The sequence below is a fragment of the Cetorhinus maximus genome, chromosome 25, assembly GCF_964194155.1.
Source record: "Cetorhinus maximus chromosome 25, sCetMax3.hap1.1, whole genome shotgun sequence".
Classification (NCBI taxonomy): Eukaryota; Metazoa; Chordata; class Chondrichthyes; order Lamniformes; family Cetorhinidae; genus Cetorhinus; species Cetorhinus maximus.
Window position 1 is genome coordinate 42,552,603 of NC_135903.1, and position 25,726 is coordinate 42,578,328.

Consider the following 25,726-nt stretch of genomic DNA (forward strand, 5'->3'; position numbering starts at 1 on the left):
AAAAGGTTAGTATGCAGGCACAGCAAGTAATTAGGAAAGCTAATAGAATGGTATAATTTATTGCGAGGGGAATTGAATACAAGAGTTGGGAGGTTATGCTTCAGTTGTACAGGGCTCCAGTGAGACCACATCTGGAGTTCTGTGGATAGTACTGGTCTCCTTATTTAAGGACAGTTGTAAATGTGTTGGAAGCAGTTCAGAGAAGATTTACTAGGTTCATCCCTCGAATGGGCAGGTTGTCTTATGAGAAAATGCTGGGCAGGCTAAGCTATGGTGGTGTGTCTCCCTCGGGCAGATGCAGCGAGACATTTAAATCTCCGTACAGTTGTGGGAGTATAATATCCTGCCGGGCGGAAGGGGCTGCAAAATCCTGCCCTAAGAGTAAGAGGCGACTTGATTGAAACATATAAGATCCTGAGGAGTCCTGACAGGGCAGATGTGCAAAGGATGTTTCCTCTTGTTGAAGAATCTAGAACTAGGGGCCACTGTTTACCAATAAGGGGTCGCCCATTTAAGACAGAGATGAGGACATTTTTTCTCTCTCAGAGCGGTTGTGAGACTTTGGAATTCTCTTCCTCAAAGGATGGTTGAGGCAGAATCTTTGAATATCTTTAAGGCAGCAGCAGATAGATTCTTGATAAGCAAGGGGGTGAAAGGTTATCGGGGTAGGCGGGAATGTGAAGTTGGGGTTAAAATTAGATCAACCACGATCTTATTAAAAGGTGGAGCAGGCTTGAGGGGCCGAGTGGCCTGCTCCTAGTTTGTATGTTCGTATGTTCTTCCCCAGTACTGATCCTGTAACAATGAAGCACTCCCCTGGTTCTGAAGGAGAATCATATTGGACTCGAAACGTTAACTCTATTTCTCTCTCCACAGATGCTGCCAGACCTTCTGAGATCGTCCAGCATTTTCGGATTTCATTTCAGCACTCCCTCAGCACTGACCATGCGACAGTGCAGCGCTCCTTACAGTACTGCCCCTTGAAAAGTGCTGCGTTCCCTCAGTACTGCTCCTCCCACACTGCAGTGCTCTCTCAGTACTGATCCTCCAACAGTGCAACGCTCTCTCAATACTGACCTTCTGACAGTGCAGCACTCCCCCAGTATTGACCCTGCAACAATGCAGTGCTCCCTCAGTACTGATCCTCTGACAGTGCAATGCTTCCTCAGTACTGCCCTTCCGAAAGTACAGAGTCGCCTCCGTACTGCTCCCCTGACACTGCAGCACTCCCTCCGTACTGGCCCTCAAAACTGCAGTGCACTTTCACTACTGACCCTGTGACAATGCAGCACGCCCTCAGTACTGACACTCCGACAGTGCGGTACTCCCTCAGTACTGACCTTCCAACAGTGCTGAACTCTCTCAGTACTGTCGCTCCGACAGTGCAGTGCTCCCTCAGGTCTGACCCTCTGACAGTGCGGCACTCCCTCAGTACTGACCCTCTGACAGTGCAGCGCTCCCTCAGTATTGACCCTCTGACAGTGCAGCACTCCCTCAGTACTGATGCCCTGACACTGCGGCACTCCCTCAGTACTGACCCTCTGACAGTGCAGGTTTGTTAAGGGTTGGAATTCGGTGCTACCCAGCCAAAATCTGCAGGGTCACTGTGAGGTCAGTGTCTGTGAGGACCTGTACCACCAGGAGGGTACAGCAGATTCCTGCTCTATCAGAGGAGCCTGGAGATTGGACCTGGTGTTGGGGGACTTGGCAAGGGCGCATAACCTCTTCATTCTAGTTTCTCCCTGACCCTTGTCCCCTTTATAAAGGTGAAACTGGTGACGTTTCTTAGCTGGACAGGAGGCTGGGCCTGGAGTTGCCGGTGGGCCTCATGCCTAGCTTCGTGTTGATTCTGTTACACCTCTTGCCGACAAGGGAAGTATCTGGGGCAGGGCTGGGGCCTGGCCTATATGGTCCTATATGGTCCTAGCCTAATCTGTGGATCCTCACTGGAGTTACAGCGGGAATTCTGCGGATTTTGGGCCCTGATGTATTTAATGTTGCCCTTTACCACATCTCTGTCCTTTCTCATGTGGAATGCTGCTCCGAAATCGCCACAGAGCGTGTAGTGTGCCAGGATACGATAGCTCATTTCTCAGGATGTGAAGCCGCCAGGTACCAGAGGTGAGGTCATGGGGCTCAGGAAGCGAGGCTGCCTCAGGTCGAAGAGCAACTTTCCCTTCCCCCTCTCTCACGTATCCAGGCAATGATTCTCCATTGAGATAAAAACAAAAAGCTAAAAGCTACTGCGGATGCTGGAAATCCAAAACAAAATAAAAACAGAATTACCTGGAAAAACTCAGCAAGTCTGGCAGCATCGGTGGAGAAGAAATCAGTCAACGTTTCGAGCCCTCATGGCCCTTCAGCAGAACTGAAGCATAGTTTCAACAAGGGAGAAATATAAATTGGTTTAAGGTGGGTGGGGGGGAAGAGACACATTGAGGGTGTGGTGTGAGCAGATAATCAAAAGATGTCAGAGACAAAAGGGTCAAAGAGGTGTTGAAGGTGGTGGTCTTTGTCTGAGAAAAGTGCTAATTAAGAATGCAAGACAGGATATTCAAAGTACAGCTCTAGTGGGGGTGGGGTGGAAAGACTTTCCACCCCACCCCCACTAGAGCTGTACTTTGAATATCCTGTCTTGCATTCTTAATTAGCACTTTTCTCAGACAAAGACCACCACCTTCAACACCTCTTTGACCCTTTTGTCTCTGACATCTTTTGATTATCTGCTCACACCACACCCTCAATGTGTCTCTTCCCCCCCACCCACCTTAAACCAATTTATATTTCTCCCTTGTTGAAACTATGCTTCAGTTCTGCTGAAGGGCCATGAGGGCTCGAAACGTTGACTGATTTCTTCTCCACCGATGCTGCCAGACTTGCTGAGTTTTTCCAGGTAATTCTGTTTTTATTTTGTTTTGGATTCTCCATTGAGACTGGGAGTGGTTCTCGAACCAATGCCCCACACTCTGCAGCTCAGTTCCCAGGCAGCGCTGTAAAGCATTTTAGTATAAGCAGAAATTTAATTAATCAAATATGTCTTTGGAGAGGAAATTTCCATTTTCTTCTGCACAATGTCTTGATGCTGTGAGAAGGGATTAGGGACTAAGATTCGTTTACTTAGGTGTCAACTGTGGCTCACTAGGTGGTGCTCTTGCCTCTTGGTCTGATGGTTATGGGCTCAAGTCCCAGTCCAGTAACCTCAGCACAGGATCTTGGCTGATATGCCAGTGCAGTACTGAGGGAGTGCTGCATTGTTGGAGTTGCTGATTTTCAGATAAAACTTTAAGCCAATGCCCACCTGTCCTCTCAGGTGAGTGTAAAATATTCCAAAGCTGCTTTTCGAGCAAATTAGTGTCATTCTCTGAATGTTTATTCCTCAACCTATGTCACTAAAACATATATCCAGATTAGCTGGATATGTATTCTATTGTTGTTTTTGGGATCTTGCTGTGTGGAAGGCCAGTTGCCATGTTTTCTACAACAATGACAACACATCAAGAGTACTTTATTGTCTGTAAAGTGTTCTGGAACATCCTGAGGTTGTGAAAGCCACATGGAAACATATAAATGCAAATTATTTCTTTTCCATTCCTGTTTAGCTCAAGCTTCCTATCCCTGGGAAGGAAGATGAGTTAAAATGGGATGGGGGACTCTCAAGATGGCTGGTCCTGGGCCTACCACTTTAATGAGTACCAGGACAGATGGAACTGACCCTATTATATCAACGAATTATCAACGGTTATCACTGAATGTTGACTTGGAGGTTAGCCACTTGAGCACAGATGGTGTTAGGCCAGCAGGATCTAACTGAATGTCAGAAGAGGATGGAGGGGCTGAATGGCCAGTGCCTTTCTGTGCCCACCCCCAGTTCCACATGGTAACAGAGATATCTCCAGCATGATTCTGTAAGCAAAGTTCAAGATTGTAAAACAAAGCTAGGTAACCCCCTCACAAATTATATAATTAGTCTATGACATGGAATGATTTTTTTTTATTCATTCATCACTGGCTAGGTCAGCATTTACTGCTAATCCCTAACTGCCCTTGAACTGAGGTAGTTACTCAGTCATTTCAGAGTCAGCACATTGCTGTGGGTCTGGAGTCACATGTAGGCCAGACCAGGTAAGGGTGGCAGATTTCCTTCCCTAAAAGGTATTATCAGTGAATCAGGTGGGTTTTTATGACAATTGACAACAGTTTCATGGTCATTATTAGACTTTTTCAATTCCAGGTTTTTGATTGAATTCAAATTTCACCACCTGCCTTGTGTGGGATTTGAACCCCAGCCCCCAGAGCATTACCCTGGGTCTCTGGATTACTAGCCCAGTGATAATACCATTACACCCCCAAACTGAAGTTAAATTAAATCTGTCACTATTTCAAACCACAGGCCCTGATAACTGCAATGCTGGGGAATTCAAATGGGACCAGCTACCTCCTGAACTCAAACACCAGCAACAGTTAATGCGGAAGAAAATAACTTTCCACGCAAGACAACTGTCAACTTGTTCCAGAAAGTTCTAATGAGGGGAATGAAAATTCTTTTAAAAGCTGCATTATTACAGTTTACTTGTTCTAAGGCAATACTTCAGGGACAACAGTAAATAAAACCCATCTGTAATTGTGACGCTCAGGAGTCCAATCGCTCATCTGGAAGCACATGTGCCCAGGTTGTGATAAGAAAGCAGTAGGAGGAAGATACATCTGACTGATTCCATCTAATTGCTTCCCATCCCACCAGCCTTGTCGACTGACTGATATTGATGATGACTTTTACTCTCAGTGAAAAAGAGGCTTTTCTTGCAAAACAACAAGAAACTCACCCTTGAATGATGTCTGTTTGATCTGTATCTAACCTCAGGCTGTACCTGTCCTGGGAGTGTTTGATGGGGACAGCGTAGAGGGAGCTTTACCCTGTATCTAACCCTGTGCTGTACCTGCCTGGGAGTGTTTGATGGTGACAGTGTAGAGGGAGCTTTACTCTGTATCTAACCCCGTGCTGTACCTGTCCTGGGAGTGTTTGATGGGGACGGTGTAGAGGGAGCTTTACTCTGTATCTAACCCCGTGCTGTACCTGTTCTGGGAGTGTTTGACGGTGACAGTGTAGAGGGAGTTTTACTCTGTATCTAACCTCAGGCTGTACCTGTTCCGGGAGTGTTTGATGGGGACAGTGTAGAGGGAGCTTTACCCTGTATCTAACCCCGTGCTGTACCTGCCTGGGAGTGTTTGATGGTGACAGTGTAGAGGGAGTTTTACTCTGTATCTAACCTCAGGCTGTACCTGTCCTGGGAGTGTTTGATGGGGACAGTGTAGAGGGAGCTTTACCCTGTATCTAACCCCGTGCTGTACCTGCCTGGGAGTGTTTGATGGGGATATTGTAGAGGGAGATTTCCTCTGTATATAACCTCAGGCTGTACCTGCCTGGGGAATGTTTGATGGGGACTGTGTAGAGGGAGCTTTACTCTGAATGTAACTCCGTGCTGTACCTGCCCTGGGAGTGTTTGATGGGGACAGTGTAGAGGGAGATTTACTCTGTATCTAACCTCAGACTGTACCTGCCCGGGGAATGTTTGATGGGGACAGTGTAGAGGGAGATTTACTCTGTATCTAACCCCGTGCTGTACCTGTCCTGGGAGTGTTTGATGGGGACAGTGTAGAGGGAGCTTTACTCTGTATCTAACCCCGTGCTGTACCTGTCCTGGGAGTGTTTGATGGGGACAGTATAGAGGGAGATTTACTCTGTATTTAACTCCGTGTTGGAATTATGGCCGATTCTTTTTCTCATTTCACTAGCTTGATGGATGTGGTGTCTGAGGCTCAATTTTGGTTGTGCCTTGGGTCTCACTCTGCCACCCAGAGGGAGTGGTGCCTCTGCCCTCAATGGACCCACTCGAATTTCTAGACCAAAGCCTTGGAAGTCACTCAGGTTTGGCCAGATATGATCTGATAGATTAAGAGATGGTCACACAGAATGGTGTCGTCCAATGAAGTGCCCAGTCAATAAAGTTCCCTCCCCTCTGTCACATCAATGTGGCTCAGCCCCAATCTCAGAACAGAGTTTCTAACTGCCCCAGTGCACCATTTTCCCCAGTCTCTCTTTCCACTGTGCTGGGTTTGGGGGACAGGCTGGTAAGTGGAGCTGAATCCATGATCTTATGGAACAGCAGAACAGGCTCAAAATGGCCTACTCCCACTCCCACTCCTATTTCTTATGATCTTAAGTCCTTACTTGATCTACCTGACTGAGATTGCCAAATGAAAGACTGTTTTGTGCTGCAGGCCCACACCCCCCCCAGAACTGGACAGAGGCTGACCCAACTCATTTCACATAGGGTCTTACCGACTGGAAGCAAATTCCCCATTAGAACAAAATAAGGTGGTTCGCCAACTCACCACTGTGACATAAAAACACTTTCACTGCTCTGCCTAATTGGGGATTAGTTGCTCCATTTTATTATCAGAATTTGTGATGTGAATCACGCCTTTTGAGATGTAAACACTTCACCTGAACATTGAGTCATGACCTCTGCAGGCTGCTTATCACTAACTTTAAATTAAATTACTGGAGCATAATGTCACTTTGACATTAATGTCGTGAGTCCATTTGTCATTAAAGGATACAGTTTAAATTGTAGGAGACAAAGAAAGCCTTGAGGCAGAGGAGGGGAGGGGTAAAGACTTCTTTGCACAAGTAGAAATAGTAATGTAAAAGGTTAATGAATGGGCTTCATTTCAAGGCTGCTGAAGTACAAAGACAGGGAATTGATGCTTCCATTTAGCAGAGTCCTGGTCAACAACTTCAGACCATGAACTCCCTCCACCAGCTTTACCCTTTTTGAAATTTTTTTTTTTTACTTTTATTTACTTATTCATTTTTAAAGTTTTTTTATCCTTTCTCCCCAACTCCCCCCACAGGGGCCCATCTGTCACTTTTTTTTTGTTTTGTTTTCACAGAACAGTGACCCTTGTTCTGCGATCAACACATTCTGCTATCTTACCTTGATGCCACTATCAGCACCTTCTTTAGTCTGTAACACTCCCATTCAGACTCCCTTTATTCTGTGTCCATGACATCTTTGTCAAATTTCTCCCACCTATCCCTGACCTTCTATTTAGCTCCACCTGCTCCTCTTAAACTGTATAAAATCCAACACATTTCTACTTCTCTTTAGCTTTGAAGAAGAGTCCTACGGACTCGAAAGGTTAACTGTTTCTCTCTCCGCACATGCTGCCAGGCCTGCTGAACGTTTCCAGCATTTTCTGTTTTTATTTTGGGTTTCCAGCATCCACAGTATTTTGCCTTTATCTTGGTCGGACCCTGCCCGGAGCACCGCGCCTATTTAAGGGTATATTGGCTTTGGAGGGGGTGCAGCATAGACTCACAAGACTGATATTGGGGGTTAAATTATAATGACTGGTTGGCCTGTATCCTGGCAGCATCTGTGGAGAGAAAAGCAGAGTTAATGTTTCAGGTCAGTGAACATTTTCCATTTGATGAAAGGTCACAGACCTGAAGTATTAGGCGGAATGTTACAGGGGGCAGAGGGTGGGCAGCGAATGGCTCACATCACACCCACCACCCCCCGGAAGCAAAGTTGGCAGGGAGCTGATCCGCTCCACAGCCATAACGCGCTGCGGGCAGGCTTAACAAGGGCCAAGCGGGACACCTGCCCCTCATTGGTGAGGAGGTCTGGCCAACAATCCGATTGGCCAGCAGCTCCATCAGTCCCCTGCAGCGCCACTAGTGCGCTAGTGGGCACTGCCGGGACTGCAACAAGGATGAGGAAGAAGGCCCGATGGATCCCCGGAAACAGGCAAGTCCAGGGTTTTAGGCAGGGAGGGTTTGGGCGGGTCAGGGACGGGGGAGGTGGGTTTAAGGCTGCGGGCGAGTAGGAAGAAAGTGGGCGTTCTATCTTGGGGGGTGTCGGCACCCCCCAATTGGCAAAGGGCAGCCCCTGAAGATAGAACCCCCACTTCCTTCCTGCCCTTTGCCCACTCCTGCCTGACTGCCCACACCAACTGTGTTCTGGTGTGGGCAGCGTATTATCAGGATCAATTGACTTGGAAACAAGCCTAATTGACCCTTGAGCACCTACCTGAATTTGGCAGATGGGCTGCTGATTTCGGCATCTGTCCGCCTGCCATATTAAAGGGGTAAGCTCAGGGGTGGGCGGGAATGTGTTGGAGTGGCATCCGTCCGTCAATAACACGCCTGGTGCAGCCCATTAACTCTGTTTCTCTTTCCACAGATGCTCTCTGATCCGCTGAGTATTTCTAGCGTTTTCTAGTTTTATTTCAGATTTCCAGCATTTGCAGTACTTTTTGAGTTGGCCTGTATTTTCTAGTTTAGAAGGGTGCTGATCTGATTGAGGTCCTTAAAATGGATTAAAGGATTCTATAGAGTGGACAGATAGGCTGTTCACTTTGGTGGGGAAATCCAGAACAAGGTGTCGGAGATGGACCATGTGAAGGTGCTAGAGGGGTGGAAATTGGAAGCAAAATCGATAAATTTTTCCAAGTCCAGGTGAGAGCATGAAGTGGCAACAATACAGTCATTGATGTACCGGAGAAAGAGTTGTGGGAGGGGGCCGGAGTAGGACTGGAACAAAGAATGTTCCACATAACCCACAGAAAGACAGGCATAACTGGGGCCCATGCGGGTACCCACAGACACACCTTTAATTTGGAGGAAGTGAGAGGAGTTTAAGGAGAAATTGTTCAGTGAGAGAACAAGTTCAGCCAGACAGAGGAGAGTAGTGGTGGATGGGGATTGTTCGGGCCTCTGTTTAAGGAAGAAGCGGTGAGCCCTGAGACCATCCTGGAGGGGGATGGAGGTGTAGAGGGATTGGACGTCCATGGTGAAGAGGAGGCGGTTAGGGCCAGGGAACTGGAAATTGTTGATATGATGTAGGGTGTCAGAGGAATCACGGATGTAGGTGGGAAGGGACTGGACAAGGGGAGAGAGAATGGAGTCAAGATAGGAAGAAATGAGTTCCGTGGGGCAGGAACAGGCTGACACGATCGGTCTGCCAGGACAATCCTGTTTGTGGATTTTGGGGAGGAGGTAGAAGTGGGCTGTGCAGGATTGGGAGACTATCAGGTTGGAAGCTGTGGACGGAAGATCTCCAGAGGAGATGAGGTCAGTGACAGTCCTGGAAACAGCGGGCGGAATGGTCTGGTCCCGTTGGCAGCGGGCATCATGGTGGGCAGAGGGGGGGATAATTTGGTGTGAGGGGTGGAAATCGGTTTCACACCAGCGGGAAAGCACAGCAGGACCATCTGATGGTGTTCGCCATGGCGGAACGTGAATCCTGCTGGAGGCTGAATGGGACTATATGGCATGAAAACCCACCATTGCGGCTGGCGGGTAAAATTACTTTTTTCACGCCTGCTACTGCACTTAGTGCAAATCTGGGACGATTCCGCGCAATAGCTTGATGTTTGGTGGTGGGGTCATGGTCCAGGGGGAGGAGGAGGAAGTGTCTGTGAGTTGAAGCTCAGCCTCTGTGAGGTAGAGGTCAGTGCGCCAGACAACAACAGCACCACCCTTGTCGGCAGGTTTGATAACAAAGTCAGGGTTGGAGCTGAGAGAACGTTGTGCGGTGAGTTCAGAAGGAGACAGGTTGGAATGGGTGAGGGGAGAAGAGAAATTAAGATGGCCAATGTCACGCCGACAGTTCTCAATGAAAAGATAGAGAACAGGTAAGAAGTCAGAGGGAGAGATCCCGGTAGAGGGAGAATACTGGAGGCAGGTGACAGGATCCATTGAATGGTGGGGAGGATTCCTGCCCAAAGAAGTGAGCACGGAGACGAAGGAAGAAGAGTTCAGCATCGTGCCGAGCCCGAAATTCATTGAGGTGAGGGCGTAAGGGGGTGAAACTGAGACCTTTGCTTGAGCACAGAACACTCAGCATCAGAGAGGGGAAGGTCAGAGGGTATGGTGAATACACGGCAAAGGCTGGGATTAGAAGAAGGGATGGGGTCAGAGGGATGGGATGAGGTGGACAGTCCTGGATGGGTGTTGGCATCAATAAGTAGTTGGAGCTTGTGTTTTTAACACCTTGCAACACTCCTCATCCTCTCCCCATGGCACCTTCCCATGCAATCGCACAAGGTGCAACACCTGCCCCTTCACCTGCTCCCTCCCCGCTGTCCAAGGCCCCTCCTTCAATTTGGTCTACTGTATTCGCTGTTCCCAATGTGGTCTCCTCGACATTGCGGAGACTAAATGCAGACTGGGTGTCCGCTTTGCGGAACACCTTCGGTCTGTCCGCAAGCATGACCCAGACCTCCCTGTCGCTTGCCATTTCAACACTCCACCCTGCTCTTATGCCCACATGTCCGTCCTTGGCTTGCTGCATTGTTCCAGTGAAGCTCAACACAAACTGGAGGAACAGCACCTCATCTTCCGATTAGGCACTTTACAGCCTTCCGGACTTAACATTGAAATCAACAATTTCAGACCATGAACTCTCTCCTCCATCTTGACCCCTTTTTTAATCCATACTTTTTTTTCCCAAACTCCCCCAACCAGCAGCACTGCCCGCAATGGACAGATGGCCCACTTGTTCTTATGTTTCGCTTGCCTATGGTCTGCCATTAACACATTCTGCTATCTTGCCTTTATGCCACTATCAGCACATTCCTTAGTCTTTAACAGTATCATTAACACCCCCTTTGTCTTGTCTCCATGACATCTTTGCCAAATCTTTCCTGAGCTCCCACCAAACCCTGACCTATTTTTCTCCATCTGCTCCATCCTCTCTAAAACAGTATAAAATCCATTACATTTCTCGCTCTCTTTAGCTCTGAAGAAGAGTCATCCGGACTTGAAACAATAACTCTGGTCCTTTCCCCACAGATGCTGCCAGACCTGTTGAGTTTTTTCCAGCATTTTCTGTTTTTGCTTCAGTTTTCCAGCATCTGCAGTATTTTGCTTTTATCCCAAATATATGGATGTTAATTTGCGAACTGGAGGAAAAATCTTCTGATTAGGCACTTTACTGCCTTCAGGAATCAGACCATGAACCCTCTCCTGCATCTTGACCCCTTTTTAAATCCATACTTTTTTTCCCAACCCTCCAGCCTCAACCAGCAGCTCCCCCCCTCCCCAACAGACAGATGTGTGTTCTTCCAACACGTTCCTGCACTAATTCAAACCTGCAGCACTGATTACTATTCACAAGGCAAAACGAGCTCACTTCTGCATCTGCCTGTATCCCTGACATATTCAGAGGTGGGTGGCACTGGGGGTTACCTGGATTGAGGATCTTACAGGTTTAACTAATTGAAATAAACAGTTACAGTTTATGTGATCCAATCACATAAAAAATCACACCTTACAATGAACAATCAGACCCAAAACAACATTTGTCTTTTCCTCTTTCCACTGCTGGTTAAACTGCTCTTCATACCAAATGTTTCTGTGTTGAAAAGCTTTAAAATATCAGGCTGAAAACTCCGGTTAGCGACCAACAAAATTGCAACTGGTCATGGTGTAAATACACCTTCCCATAGGACTAGAGCTAGGAATTCTCCAGTCAGCTTATTTTAAAATATATATATTATATATATATAATTTTTTAACATCTTAATTGCAATATATAATTTCTTAGGAGTCAAATATTATATAAATGCGTCTGTAACTGTGACTCTTAGAAACCATCATCTCATTTTCAAACATTTCCCCTCTAAATTGGTGAGTAACAAATGATAGAGAAAGCAACATTTTAATTGATTGGTTCTCTCAATGTCTCCAGTCTAACTTTCCAGCTGATTTGTTTGGCTAATAAGGGCAACCTTCAATCACAGTGGGAATAAGCGTTAAGGCAAGGCTATGGTAGGCTAGTTGTTCTGCTATTACACTCGAACCTGCAGGCCAGGAGTTCAAATCATGACAAGTCACGAAATTAAATTCAATAAATTTGATAATTTCTTGGCTTATAACCAGGAAGGGTGACAGTGACAGCTGCTGGATTGTCATCGAAACATAAAAGGTTCACTAATGTTCTTCAGGGAAGAGAACCTGCCGCCCCCCCTTTCATTCTGCCCTACACACAACTCCAGCGATTGACTCTTAATGGCCCTGGAAATGGCCTCGCACTACACTCAGTTGTTATTCAATGGCCATGAAGTTTGACAATAGTTGTTCAAGCCCACTGGATATTAACCGTGGCCATGCTAGTGTCACCTAGGTGCTAGCGAACATGTGACAGCGAGGGACAAGGGTTGAAATATTGTCAGTGACCAACACTGAACTGGTAGCTTGGACATTTGCGAGCATGACTGGTGGTCACTGTTTAATAAGAGGACACACTCTTGTTTATTCCCCCTGTGGCTTTTCTCTCTTTCCAATTCCCCTTCTGAAGGAAACCAGAACAAGGGGGAATAACTTTAAAATCAGAACTCAGCCATTCAAGCATAATGTCAGGAAACATAAGGTCCCACGCAGTTTAATAAATAAAACTAGAATGCATGGGATTGCGGATAATATACTGATATGGATTGAGAATTGGTTAACTTACAAAAAACAGAGAGTAGGAATAAACGGGTCATTCTCAGGATGGCCGGCTGTGATTGGTGCGGTAACGCAAGGATCTGTGCTCGGTCCACAGCTGTTCACAATCTATGTAAATGATTTGGATGTTGGGGGGGCCGATTGTAATATTTCCAAATTTGCTGATGACACCAAACTGGATGGGAACGTAAGTTGTGAGGAGGGTGCAAGAAGGCTTCAAGGAGACTTGGAGAGGGTAAGCGAATGGGCTAGAACATGGCAGACGGAATATAATGTGAATAAAATGAAAAGCTTTGATAGCAACACTCAAGTTCTGTATTACCAAATGACTGTTTAAAAACTGAAATACTTTTGTTGGTAAGGATATTAATGGGGTCTGGTGGTACAGTAGGTATGTGAAAGGGTAGATCAGGCAGAAGCTCCAGGTTCGAGTCTCACTCCAGGACTTGATGGTCATGGTTGGTGCATTCATAATGCAGCCAAACAGGTTGAGTATGAACCTGTAAATCCTTCCAATACACCCTCGCCAGGCAGTAAAAGTGAATGAGTCTCATGGTCAGTTACACTTGATGTGAAGTGGCACCTCTCAAACTGCAGCCTCTGCCAACTGGTTCCAGGAAAAACTAGCTATGGAAACAGACATCAGCGCATGCTTTGTCTGCCTCATGCATCACTAGACATGGGGGAGAAAAGAAGGAGGATATTAATAGTATGAAAAAAAGGTGGGTAAATAGAGATAAGATGCAGACCAGTTATGATTTATCTGAATGGTGGCTCAGGCTCAAGGGGCTGAATGATCTTCTGCTGTCCCTATGTTCCTTCATTTGAGCACAATTTCTGCAGACAAGTGTATAAATGATCTACTCCTGCCCACTAGCAGCAATACTGATACCCAATCACTAGAACATTGTTGTAAGATCCCACCTCTGAGACCATATTGTACATTAGTTGTGGCTGGCTAAGGGACAATTGCTGAGACATTGACATGTCTGAACAATAACAGGTCTATTGGATGGACATAATTATATACAAATATCAGATATACAAGGTTAGGTGTTACTCAGTCTAAACCATGAACATTCTCCCTTTCGACTCTTGGTGATGTGTATCCTACATCATCACGTGGGCAGCACTGTTTCTCCAGTCCCACCCATTAACGCTTTCGACCCTGAACACCCTAATACGACAGAAATCAGCAAGAGAAACCCAACCGGGGCACTGCCCATGCGATACTTCCCTGTGACTGGCCCCAAGATGTGAGATCATGATCTGAATGCAATGCAGAGTGTGAACCCAGCCTCCCCTCTTCTCTGTAGCACTGTGCATTGATGCCCAATTTGATCCACCCTTCCACATACCTACTGTACAACCAGTAAGCAATTGACTCCTATAAACCTTGCCCTCTTAACAATCCACATTCTCCCTGGTGTGCCGACATCATTCTGTCACACCAATGCTTTAAGTGTGGTAGAAACATATTGAAATAGGGTAATAAATATCAATTAGTCAGTGTGAAACTGTGCTCGACACAATCCGTTAGTGCATTTTCTCGTTCCATGGCTTCTGCAGCTGAGTGTTGATTGCCAGTGTGCATGGAACGAATATAATTCAGAGTGTGGTGCTTTACCGCAGTACTGGAGAGCAGATGGCTCAGAGAAGCCGCATCTGTCACTGGTTTAGAAACATCATTAGCTGTTAGCTTCAGCGTTAAACTATCATTGGGAACATCCACGGCCCTCAGGCCTGGATCCTGGGCTGAGCTTACACAACGTCAATGATGACAACAGTTGCTGTAATGACCATCAGCATCCTGGGCTAGGAAGGAAGGACAGGGAGAGAGGAAGAACTTGAGGAGGTTTAGCACAATGAATCAGAGATGAGGGACTTCAGTTTTGTGGAGAGATCAGGGAAACTGGGATCATTCCCTTTAGAGTATCAGCTGTGATTCAGTAGGTAACATTCTTGCCTCTGAGAATCTGGGTTCAAGTCTCACTCCAGGGCTTCTGCGCAAAAACCAAGGCTGACACTCCAGCGCAGTACTGCGGGAATGTTGCATGGTCAAAGATGCCATCCTTTGCATGAAACATTAAACTGAGACCCCATCTACCTGCTAGAATGGGTGTAAAAGATCTCATGGCACTATTTCAAAGAAAAGAGGCAGAGGTTTCCCTAACATCCTGGTCAATCTTTATCCCTCAATCAATATCACAAAAACAGATAATCTAGTCATTATCACATTGCTGTTTGTGGGAGCTTTCTGTGTGCAAATTGGCTGCCATGTTTCCTACAACAGTAACTACACTTCAAACACACTTAATTAGCTGTAAAATGTCTTGAGACATCTGGTAGTCTTGAAAAGCGCTATATAAATGCAAGTCTTTCTTTGTTAAAGCAGAAAAGTTTAAGGGGAAATTTAATAGAAGTGTTCAAAATTATGAGGGGTTGATAGAGTCGATAGGGAGAAACTGTTTCCATGATAGGAAGGTTGGTAACCAGAGGAGACGGATTTAAAATCATTGGCAAGAGAACAAGAAGGATGATGAAAAGAAATGTCTTTACACAGTGAGTGCAACCTGAGATGCATTGACTAAAGTAGGGAATTAGAAGAGTTTCAGTAATAACTTTTAAAATGGAATTAGATGGGTACTTTAACAAGAAAGATTTGCAGAACTTATAAGAAAAGAGCAAGGGAGTGTGACTAATTGGATAGCTTTTTCAAGGAGCTGGCACAGACCTGACGGGCCAGATGGCCTACTTTTCTACTGTATCATTGTATGATTCTACACAGTGTCTTTCACATGCTTAAGGACAGCAGATTTTCTTCCCCAAAGGACATTAGTGGACCAGATGGGATTTCACAGCAATCTGGTAGTTTCATAATCACAGTTGCTGATACTAACTTTTCTGAGTCATAGAGTCATTTCCTTTTTTATTCATTCATGGGATGTGGGTGTCACTGGCTAGGCCAGCATTTATTGCCCATCCCTAATTGCCCTTGAGAAGGCGGTGGTGAGCTGTCTTTTTAAACTGCTGCAGCCCATGTAGTGTAGGAACACCCACAGTGCTGTTAGGGAAGTATTTGTAGGATTTTGATCTAGCGACAGTGAAGGAACGGTGATAAATTTCCAAGTCAGGATGGTGAGTCGCTTGGAGGGGAGCTTGGTGGTGTTCCCATGCGTCTGCTGCCCTTGTCCCTCTAGGTGGTAGCGGCCGTGGGTTTGGAAGGTGCTGTCTAAGGAGCCTTGGTGTGTTCCTACAGTGCATCCTATGGCACTGAATGAGACCATTTGACCCATTGAGTCCATGCTGGCTTCTCGCAGAGCAATCCAGTCAGTCCCATTCCCCCACTCGATCACTGTAGCCCTACAAGTTTATTTCCTTCAAGTGCCCATTCAATTTTCTTTTGAAATCATTGATTGTTTTCCACTACCATAACCCTCATGGGCAGTGAGTTCCAGGTCATTACCACTCACTGTGTAATAAAGTTCTTCCTCATATTCCTCTGCATCTTTTGACCAAAACTTTAAATCTGTGTCTCCAAGTCCTTGTATCATCAGCTAATGGGAAGAGTCTTACCTTGTCTATCTTATCTAAGCCTGTCATAATCTTGAACACTGATATCAAACCTCCCCTGAATCTCCTTTACTCCAACGAGAACAACTCCAGCATTTGCAACCTAACCTTGTAACTGAAATGTCTCCAACCCTGGAACCATTTTGGTAAATCTCCTCTGCATCCTCTCAAGGACCCTCACATCCTTCCTAAAGTGTGGGGACCAGAACTGGCTGCAAAACTCTTGCTAGGGCCTAACCAGAACTCTGAAAAGGTTTCCTGCTTTTGTACTCAATACCTCTATTGATGAAGCCCAGAATTCCATATGCTTTACTAACCTCTCTCTCATATGTCCTGCCATTCTAGATTTACTCAACTACTGGTAACTGAATTTAAATACCCCAACTACCATGGGGAGATTTAAACCTATGTATCTGGATTACTAGTCCAATAACATAACTATTATGCTACTGTACCCACAATATAGGTGCAAGTTAGGAGGTTGGTCAGGAGAACTTTGAAATAGTTGAGTCTAGAGGATGAGGGTTTTAGCCACAGATGAACTGAGGCAGGGTCTGGGATCAGTGCTTTTATGGAGATGGATGGAGGTTGTCTTGATGATGTAGTGGATATGGATTGGAAGTTTAGCTCAGGGTTGAGTAGAATGTCGAGGTCAAGCCCACCAAAGAGGGCAGACATCAATTTAGTGTCTCAACCAAAAGATGCGACCTCCTACATTGCTGCACTCCCTCAGTAATGCACTGGGGTGTTAAATTGGGTTATAGGCTCAAGCCCTAGAGTAAGCTAACAACCTTCTTCTTCTGAGGTGTGAGTGCCTTGACCGAGCACAAAGGGATGGGGGCAGTGGGGAGGAGGAGCCAAAAGAAAGGAGGGGGTAAGGTTTATGCAGGATCTTAAGATTTCGTCAAGCCTTCCCAAAGTGTTTCACATCCAATGAATTATTTCCTGAAGTCCATCAACTGGAAACCAAAAGCAAAGTCAGGGCTCGTGCTCCTGAGCACTGTCCAATGACTTGTGCTGGGTAGTGTGTACATGTGAAGGCCAAGGGGAAAACATACGGTGCTTAGTCAATCATCTACCTGACAGAGCCATGTGGAGGAAGGGGAGGTATTGAAGGGGGATTGTTTACAATGGTTTCGGAGCGGCAGCAAGAGTCAAATCCTTCAGGAAAATAGAAAAGGGCACAATTGAAAAACAGACATTTCACAGCATTTTGAATAGCATCCATCAATAGTCATCACTTATCATCTTTACGACTCTCTCTTTGATAAAGCTAACATTCTATCGTCACTTCTTCAATCGGGGGTTAATTAGGGCCTAAAAAATACCGGAGGCCCAGAAACCATTTGGTGTCTTGGTTATGTTACAAATAGCCTGGCTCAAAAACTCAAGAGAGTGTGAGTTCTGATCTCATCACAGCAGTTTGAGAATGTGAATCCAGTTTAAACAATCTGGAAATAAAAAGTTGCTCTTAATACCAATGACTGTGGAGCTGTCCGATTGTCATAAAAATCCACCTAGTTCACTAATGTCATTTAGGGAAGGAAATCTGCCGTCCTTACCCAGTCTGGGCCTTTATACGATTCTAGACTCACATCAATGTCCCATGTGCTTAACTGCCCTCTGAGATGGCATTAGCCTTGAGATGGTTGACAAATGCTGACCTTGCCAGAACCAGTGAATGAATAATAATTAAAAAATCCCTGCAGCCTTTAATTCCATAAAGTGTGTCAGTGTTTTTGTGCCAAGGTGAGTTTTCACGCTGAGGTTGGACCCTGTTTAGAAATTGTGTCCCATATGGCCCACCCTAAAATTTCCTGGACATCATGATTAGTGTTTAGATCCCATTCCTATTCCAAAGAGCTGGAAATTGGACCGGCTCCCATGTGCTCTGAAGCTTCATCCCAACTGTGCTCAATAGCCTGAGGTACAGAAGGGGAAACTTTGCCCCCACAAGTCACAGAAGGGGGCAATGGGCTCAAATGTGCCAGCAAATCATCAAAGATATCGTATTCTACTCAGAGAAAGGCCACAAATTGCCCTTTAAGACACAGATAATCACATTCCGATTGTCAGGACATTGATATTTCACACACTGGGCTCAGGCTTTTTTTGGATCTTGACCTTTGTTACTGTAAAGGGACTGAACAACTAACCTAACAAAACAAGCAGAATCGTTTTCAGATAGGTGCCCAGTGAATTTACCTTTTGGAGAAGTTCATTCTCACAAAAATGGCACTATTTAAACCCATCCCCCCTCCACCATTCTCATACAGATCCCTCATTATAAAGCCACCATCAGCTGATTGGCTATGGCTTTGGGATGTCCACGGTGACACTGTGAAGTTTCAGTTATTAAACCACCATTGTGTTAAGCTCTCCTCCTCATTCTTTCTTTCCAGTTTTGGACCTAATTTTGATTGTCGTAAATTTTGGAAAACAGAACAACTGTATGCTAGCTTAAATCTCTGGCAAAGTTTGATTGGAAGACAGGGTAAATAGGCAAAGAAAACAGAAAGTTAAATCGGGGTGTAGTCAACACACAACATCTGATCAACTAGAACCCCCTACAATAATGGTGCTGAGTCACTGGGTAACTATTTGAACAAGAGCATAAGGGCTGTAAACAATGGTCAGGGCCTCAAACCAACTAAGAGTTCATGAACTGAAGCGCAGGTGGTGATGGAGTAAACTTAGAAATTGGACCTACACTCATTACACTACACCCAATGTCACTCCTGAAAGATCTGGCCTTTAATCATTGCCCACTTGTGCTAAATTCCCCAACCAGCAGAAATCGTTCCTCTCTGTCTACCCTGTTCCCCTTAATATCTTAGAAATTTTTATCAAGTTACCCTTTAACTGTGCAAATTTCAGGCGATGCCACCTGAGTTTGTGTAATGCCACTTGGTTACTTCATCCTTGGAGCTCAGGGGCTGGATTCTTGTGTCCTTCTGAAGGCAGGAATGGGCTTAGGAATTGCAAAATCTGTCATATTCCCAGCAACTTTTGTTTGTTGGGTGTCACTAGCTCAGTCAGCATTTATTGCCTATCCCAAATTGCCCTTATTCAAAGACCATTTAAGAGTCAACCACATTGCTGTGGGTCTGGAGTCACATGTAGGCCAGACCAGGTAATGACAGCAGATTTCCTTCCTTAATGGGCACTAGTGGACCAGATGTGTTTTTATGACAAATCAACAATGGCTTCATGGTCAACGTTTTAGACTTTTAATTTCATATTTTTATTTAATTCAAATCCCACATTCTGCCATGATGGTATTTGAACCCAGGTCCCCAGAGCATTACCCTGGGTCTCTGGTCTAGTGACAATACCACTATGCCACCATCACCCACATATAAGAATTGGCCCAAGCAGTTTTCTCAATGGTGGGAAGAGGTTCGGGTTAGGGTTGGGTCACAACCCTGCACACACATCCTCTGACATTGGGGTTGCTATTGACAGCCTGAGGGGAAATCTGTTTTTCCCGTCCTTCAGTACTTTTATTCAGCTGGGTGGGTTTTGAAATGCTTCTGAAAACCCATCTTATTTGAGAGTTCATGAAGTGGGGGGGAAGGTTGCTGAGGTGTCAGGAACATACGGACAGGTAAGTGTTAAATGTTTTGCAAACTTCAAGTGTCATTAGTAGGTGCTGTGTTATAAGCTAGATGTGTTTTTAACTGCAGTGATTGATCATAGGGCTCTGTCCTGAAAAGATAAGTTGACCATTACATTGACCAGCATTATGTAAATATTGAGATGCATCAGAGTACTTTTTCCTTCAGGAAAAGTGCTATTATACATTCAAAACTGAAGAAAACAGTGCTTGGAAACTCGAACGTCATGATCTGGTGTGATTAATGTCCACGGCACCTTAAATGTGAAATAGAAGGTTTGTTTGTAGCTTTCAATTAGAGAAAAAAAACAGCGACCTGCGTCTAGGCTCCTTTAACTAATAGGGAATCCGGTGTAGCTTAGAAAAAAACCTAGCCATTTGCGGTTGCAGTTTCAATAGGCTCCAATATCTGCAGTTGCAAAGCTTTGCTTTGACAGCAGAGTCCTTTATGAATACTTGGCTGAGTTTCAAAAGCCGATTATCTCAGCAGGGTAGGCTGTTTGATTGACAATTTAAAAAAGTTATTAAAGGATTATCCATCTTTTTGCATAGATGTTAGTTTACAGCTGAATGACCACTTGAGGGGATTTAATTTTTTTCACTGGGTCTGTAGTTTTTTTCAGTACGAATCGATGTGTTTTTGAGTGATGGGTTTAATAATATCAGAGGTGTACTTTTTCATGTCAATTTCAAAGGTTTTCCAGTGCTATTACATGGCTTCTGAGGACTATACATAGTGGTTACTGGGTCAGTGGCTATGGGCGATACATTGATAAAAGCAAAATACTGCGGATGCTGGAAATCTGAAACAAAAACAAAAAATGCTGGAAAAAATCAGCAGGTTTAACAGCATCTATGGAGAGATAAAACAGAGTTAATGTTTCGAGTCTGTGTGACTCTTCTTCTGAGCTCTGAAGAAGTGTCATACGGACTCGAAACGTTTGTTTTTCTTTCCACAGACGCTGTTAGTGCTACTGAGTTTTTCCAGCTTTTTCTGTTTCTGTATGGGTGATACATGGGTGGCATGGAGAGGCATGGGGGGGTTGGGTGGGTATACAGAGTGGGCATGGGGGATATGATGGCACATGGAGGGGACTGGGGGATATGAGGGGGAATGGAGGTGTCATGGAGGTGGGTGAGGGATGAGGGTTAGGGGGGCATAGGAATAATGTTCGAGAGCTGGGCCAATGACCCAGCAAACCAAGATGGGCCTTCTAACCTGCCCGCCTCAGCACCTGCACTCCTCCAAAGCTGTCTCACGACTCGGGAAAACTGAAGAGGAGATGAAAATATGGTGGGTATGGGCAGAGGTGATGGGCCTGGGTTCCCGAAATCGGAAAATGGCCCAACACGCATTTCCTGAGCCCAACACCAAACTCCAGCCCCAGTTATCAATGTGGTAAATCTACTCTGTCCATCCTCTGAAATATACTCCTAATATACCCCTCCTAAGCTATGATGCTCTGAACTGCTCACAGGGGCTCCAGGTGTGGTCTAATCAGGGCTTTTTGTGTAGCTGAAGGATGACTTCTACCCCCTTGTATTCTTGTCCTCGAAACAGAAAGGCCAGAATTCAGAATTCATTAGTCTTTTGGATGATTTTCTGTAACCTGCTCAGGACATTTTAATGACCCATGTATCTGGACCCCCCACGTCTCTTTGGGCCTCTACTGTTTCCAGCTAGTCACCATTTAGAAAGTGCCCTGTCTGATCCCTTTTAGGCCCAAAGTGGATGACCTCACATTTCCTGACATTGAAATCCCTTTGCCACAATTCTGTCCATTCACTTAATCTATCAATAGTTCTTCAGGGTTTTATGTTTCCATTCACATTGCCAATGTACCAGTGAAAATCACCATCCAATACCTGACACTGCTGAACCTGGGCAGGAACCTCGACTCTCTAATAGCTAACCGAGGAGGTTGTAGGTCTCAGTCATGCTTGCCTGGATAATTTCACAACACTGTTCAGGATAATTTAAGCAACATGTTTGAAGTGGAGCACAAGGCGAGATGTTGATAATGATAAATTACATTTCAGGCTCTCTCCCAACACTTCAGTACTGCTTCATTGCAAACAGGCAGTTACCAGAAACAGACCTACATCTCGCTGCCATTTGAAGCCTGCACTCACACATAGGGTGCAAAAGGGATAATGTGCCAGGAGTAAGGAACTCTCCTGGCTCTCCACACCCACCTAGGGAATAAATGCCCTAAATGGCAGTATCTTAGTTCTGGGAGATGGGGGTGGGGGTGGAGTGCAGGGGCAGGGTGGAGCTGGGCCCACCACCCCTGGATGCAGCTCAGATTCAGTGACAGGGGCTGACAAGCGTAGGGAAGGCTGGTTAAAAGGTCTGGCTTGATTCTCTGAGACTTTGTCACAGTTGTTTTGTTAAATATTAGGCCCTCTGGGCATCACCCCTCACACCCCACCCACTTACCATGCCCATACATGCCAACTCATGTTAACCCATGACCCCCAACTACCCCATGGCCCCTTGTACCTCCTATGCCAACTTAGTGCCAATTGATGCCAACTGATGACCCTTACCCACCCCTATGGCACCTTCTATCTCTTATACTAACCTATTGCCAACTTTATTCAGTTCTACCCATCACATTTTGTCCTTACACCCTCCATGTCAGCTCACACAGTATCCGCTCATGGCAGATGAAATAAAATACATTTCTAAATTTTTATTACAAACTCCACTACTTAGAAAAAAACTCATTCACAGAAGCACATTCAATACATTTAAATGCTCTCAAGGACTTAATCCCTTATAAAAACAAATATTAGTATTCATAACCCACTTCAAAGACAGCTAATCATTTAATAACCTCTTTGAGCTGTCAGTCAAACGTGAATTTACATTCCCCTCACCCCCCTCCCCCCCCACCCACCACTGTGATTATGACAAGGGATGGAAAACAGTCAAGCCATAATAACGCTATGACAATAGCACATAGGGTTATGCCAACAAACAAGTATTGAAATTTCTAGCGTAATTTTTTTTTCAACTCACAGACACAGGCTGGCTGTGTTTTTCAATTTTTTAAAGGTCAGGCTATTTAAATAACTTTACAGTTTGACAGATCTCCACTTCTTACCCGCCTATCATGGACAATTACGTCTATTCTAAAACTTCGTAATTCACACACTGTGGAATAAGATCTTTGCACTAGAAAAAATAGGGACTGTTTGAACTCAGCACTGAATTCAAATGGCCCTGCTGAGTTTGGGTTTCCCTCATGTGCATCATGTCCCCTACTGGCGAAAATGGGATCTGTTGGAAATGGGGGCAGGACTTTTGGATCTAGACCTGCCTGGCATTTTTAAAGGTCCATGGCTCTGTGAAAATCTGGACCTCTGTGTTGTCACTTGCTGTGAAGTAAGCATTTTAGAAATTCTTATTAAGCTTTGTATCACCGTGTGTTGCTGAGTCTGACTGGGAGGGTTTGAAGAAGTACATGTGTGAAAGACATGAATATTTTACACAGGTCACAGTAGAGTGTACTTTACCTGGGCCAGGACTTTTAAGATGATGGACTTTCCCATTCCACCATCCACAGAATCAGTGAGGATCATATCCCACTGACACTACCTTCCCCGCGGTGATTTCACACTCCAATGAGCATTAACTGGCTGCAAGCGAGACTTCTGCCCCTCAATGCAAGCAGTCTCTTAAGTCTAAGTCCCAGGATTCCAGGAAAGGTCGATTTTGGGGGTCACAGTGCAGGAAGGGTAGGGGGGCCTTGGGGGTGAACAGTGGAGGATTGGGGCGTCAGGGGAAAGGTCGGGGGTGGGGGGGAACATGGGGAGGTTGGGTGGTTCCCAGATCTTAAAGGGCCTGAGTTAAAATGGGGTTTCTGATGGAGGCCCCCCCCACCCACCACTTCCCAACCGAGGCATGAACCTGATTATTTTCGGGCCTCCCCCATACCCGGGAACTCCACCTTCCAGCCTAAAAATTGAGGCTGGGCGGGAAATGGCCCTTAAGTGATCAATAAGTCCTCACTCACCCCGGCGTAAAATTACCGAGAGGCTGGGGCGGGCGGGAACCCAGCGGGAAGACCATCCGAGGAATTTAACGCTCAGCCTCTGCCTACAAACCCACTGATGGGGGAATGTTAAATTCAGGCCCAGGTTTCTGCTATCATTGAAATAGGTAAGGGACCATATAAGTTAACCCCAATGAAAATAAACTGCTCACGCTCTTAAGGGAGTGAATGATGTTGCTAAAGACAAGATGCGCTTCATGACTGCAGACTGGAACTCATTAACATAAATTCATTAGGCTAACATAGAAACATGGAAAATAGGAGCAGGAGTAGGTCATTCGGCCCTTCGAGCCTGCTCCACCATTCTATATGATCATGGCTGATCCTCTATCTCAATGCCATACTCCCGTTCTCTCCCCATACCCCTTGATGCCTTTCTATTTCCTTCTTAAATATATTCAGTGACTTGGCCTCCACAGCGCTCTGTGGCAGAGAATTCCACAGGTTCACCACCCTCTGAGTGAAGATGTTTCTCCACATCTCAGTTTTAAAAGGTTTACCCCGTATCCTGAGACTGTGACCCCTTGTTCTAGACCCCCTCAGCCAGAGGAAACATCATCCCTGCATCCAGTCTGTCCATCCCTGTCAGAATTTTGTATGTTTCAATGAGATCCCTCTTCATTCTTCTAAACTCCAGTGAATAGAGGCCGAGTCGGCCCAGTCTTTCCTCATACAACAATCCTGCCATCCCAGGAATTAGTCTGGTGAACATGAATAGGCAAATAACATGCATAGGCAAATTTACCCACAAACAAGTTAATTATACATAAAGAGAAACACACAAGCAACTGGTAGTACAATGTCTAGCTTATTATATAAATCATGAAAGATGATGGGGCCTTACAGTCCATTCCAATAACTTAAGAACAGCCTCTGAAGAAATGTTAAGTGGCCAATTGGCACCAGAGAGGCTCTATTTCTATCACAACTTACACGCAGAAACTGGAGATTTTACTCCAGAGAATTATTCAGAATCTTCAGGGGAAGATGTAAATATACAAAATTAAAGAGGTTTTCTCATCAATGTCATTGTCATTACTTCATTTTCACCCATGAAACCAGACCGGGCCAGCATGCCCTATAATCAATTCTCATCCACACAACGTGATTGACCTCAACACCCTGTTCAATCACTCAGTAGTTGCTGCTTGTCCTGGCTCAGTGACAGTATTCCCACCTCTAGGTCAGAAGGTTGTGGATTCAAGTTCCACTCCAGACAATTAACCCAGCCTGACACACCTTTGCGGGACTGAGGGAGTTTTGCACAGCTAGAGGTGCCATTTTCCAGATGCCTTGTTAAACCAAGTTTGAGCCTGGCCTCTTGGGTTGCTGTAAAAGATCCTGTAGCACTATTCAAAGAAGAGTAGCAGAGCTTTTCCACTGTCCTGGGCAATGTTTATCCCTCAAACAACATAGCTAAAACAGAAAAACACGTTATCTGGTCATTTTCTCATTGCAGTTTGTGGAGCAAAAGAGAGGGAGGAACTTAAAACAATCACAATCACTAGAGGAAAGTACTAGGAATTCTAATGGGACAAAAGGTTGACAAGTGCCCTGGGCCTGATGGCCTATATCCTAGGGTCTTAAAAGAAGTAACTGCAGAGATGGTAGATGCATCCAAAATTCCCTTATTCTGGAACAGTCCCAGCGGATTGGAGAACTGCAAATGTAACACAACTGTTCAAGAGAGGGAGACAGAAAGCAGAAAACTACGGGCCAGTTAACCTAATCTGTCATTGGGAAAATGTTGCAATCCATTATTAAGGAGGTAGTAGCAAAATAAAATCATGGTTTTGTTAAAGGGAATTAATGTTTGACGAATTTATTCGAGTTCTTTGAGACTGTAACAAGCGGGGTGGAGAAAGGAAAACCAGGAGATGTAGTGTATTTGGATTTCCCAAAGCGTTCCGATAAGGGGTGGCACATAAAAGATTATTGCACAATATATTGGGCGTGTTA

General features: G+C 45.3%; 1 protein-coding gene across 1 annotated transcript in view; it reads right to left on the reverse strand.

The window, feature by feature from the left end:
* The window catches only part of kcnh6a (potassium voltage-gated channel, subfamily H (eag-related), member 6a), a 215,063-nt gene that overhangs the window by 115,999 nt on the left and 73,338 nt on the right, over positions 1-25,726 (reverse strand). The gene's annotated exons all lie outside the window — the stretch shown is intronic.